Source organism: Echinops telfairi, unplaced genomic scaffold (assembly GCF_000313985.2).
Source record: "Echinops telfairi isolate 266 unplaced genomic scaffold, ASM31398v2 ScPeMD7_28;HRSCAF=97, whole genome shotgun sequence".
Lineage (NCBI taxonomy): Eukaryota > Metazoa > Chordata > Mammalia > Afrosoricida > Tenrecidae > Echinops > Echinops telfairi.
In genome coordinates, this window is record NW_022103925.1 from 3,068,364 (window position 1) to 3,070,373 (window position 2,010).

Consider the following 2,010-nt stretch of genomic DNA (forward strand, 5'->3'; position numbering starts at 1 on the left):
CCACGGGTCACGAAGATGTCTCGGAGGGCCAGCCCAGCAGGAGAGCTCCCAGGCAAAGAAAGGTGTCCGTTCACTCCAGCTGGACTCCTCCCCGGCCTGGGGAGGAGGGCTTAGATAAGGGGCCCTCTACCCACTGTGGTCTCCGCCTGGTCCTCACATGGGCCTTGGTGGCAGCGAGCAGGTGGCTGGGAGCCCTGGCCATCGTTCGAGGTAGACAGGGCAGCTTGAGGCTCGTTTGTGCCCTGACATGGTCTTAGGGGTAGGCGTCTTGAGACGCAGGGAAGCCGGACCCCGGCACAGCGACAGCAACGGACTGAGCAAGACCAGCTCTTTGGTCCCATCTGTCCTGTCGGCCTGGGGACAGCCGTGACGAGAGAGAGAGAGGGGGCAGATGCTGGTGCCATGTCCAGGATTGAGAGCCTTCCTCCCTTCTCTGCTGTGGGGACGTGTGGCGGGTGACGCCCTTCCTACACCCCACTTCTCAGTGTCCCTGGCAGCGAGGTGTGGCCATGTGATGAAGTTGTAGCCAACGAAGTGGGAAGAAAAGCATTGGGCCTGCAGGGCTTTCAGACGCAGCTGCCTCCCTCCCGCCTTGGAGTTTCACCTTTTCTGAGAGGAGGCGCCATGTCTGGAGCCCAGACATGACCGCCACGTGGGGGGAGGCGGCTCGGGAAGACGGATGGCACCCGGATCCTGGTGGCCAGAGAGCCCAGGCCAGTGCCCCTATGGCTGCGCCAATCCCAATGCCCATGCTGCCTTGGGCTTGCTAGTTTGGGGACGGGGGAGGGTTCTGCACAGTGAGTTCTCACCGAGGGGCAGGGGTGGGGTGGGGGGATGTGCTAGACAGGGTTCTCTAGAGAGACAAAACCAGAGTGCTAATAATTATATGTATACAGATAGATAGAGATATAACACAAGAAACAAACAGTTAAATTATAAAGCACTTCAAATGGCTCAGTGCAACTCACTCCCGTGAGGCAGTTGTAAGACATTGGCAGTCCTTCAAGTCTTGAGGGCTGCCAGGTAGTCCTCCGTAGAGAAATTCAGGTTATCCGGGCACAGGCAGCAAACAGCAAGGCAGGTCACCAACAGTCAGTCAGGTCACCAACAGTCCCTAGCTCAAGAGATATAAATTCCAATTGTGTGGGGAAGCAGGTCTTGAAGGAACCTCAAATTACAGTGACACAGTCCACGGGTTGGGTGTCCCACAAGTAGTGTAGCTTGCAAATGGAGGCACAGAACAAGCAAGGCAGCCACACACTGGTCCGATGATCAAAGAGCGAGAGACAAGAAAGGCAAGGCTCGCTGAGCCATTTATCTTTCTGCCCTTCAGTTAATCCCACATGTGTCTATCAGCCAGGCTGGCACAATAAACTAACTACCTCAGGGGAGGAAGGACGACTTACCTGCTTACCTGATATGGAAGCACTCTGCAGAGAGGCCTCCCCCCTCCCCACCCCTGCTGGGACGGAGCCTGAGGCTAGAGGTCAGGGTCATTCCTGGAAACGGATGGAGCAGCAGAATGCACTTGGGAAAGATTCACTCCCCTGGGGGAATCAAGAAAGTGCCTCCTTAAAACTTAAGGGAACGGGAGGCCACGAAACAAGCGGATGGGAGATAAGAGGGCACGTGATAAGAGACAGGAACATGAGATGACTCCAGAGGCCGGCTCGGATGAGAAGGACCCAGGGCCTCTGCGCCCGGCTCCGCTCACCACCACCCGCCCGGGCTCGTCCTCGGCCGCCAGGCTTCTTCCTCGAGGGCTCACCGTGCTCTGGGCTCCCCCCACCCCACCCCGTCTCCCTCCGACCTCCAGACTTGCTTGGTAATGGGGAGATGGGAGGTCTAAGGCCACCTGGAAGAAAGGTGTGGTGATCTACTTCCAAGAAACCAACCCCTGGGAGCTTGGAGGGCCCCTCCTCTGGTGTCGCAGTGGACGACGCATGGAGCTGCAGATCACCAGGTCAGCGGTTCTATCCCACCATCCTCTCCACCGGAGAAAGACGAGGC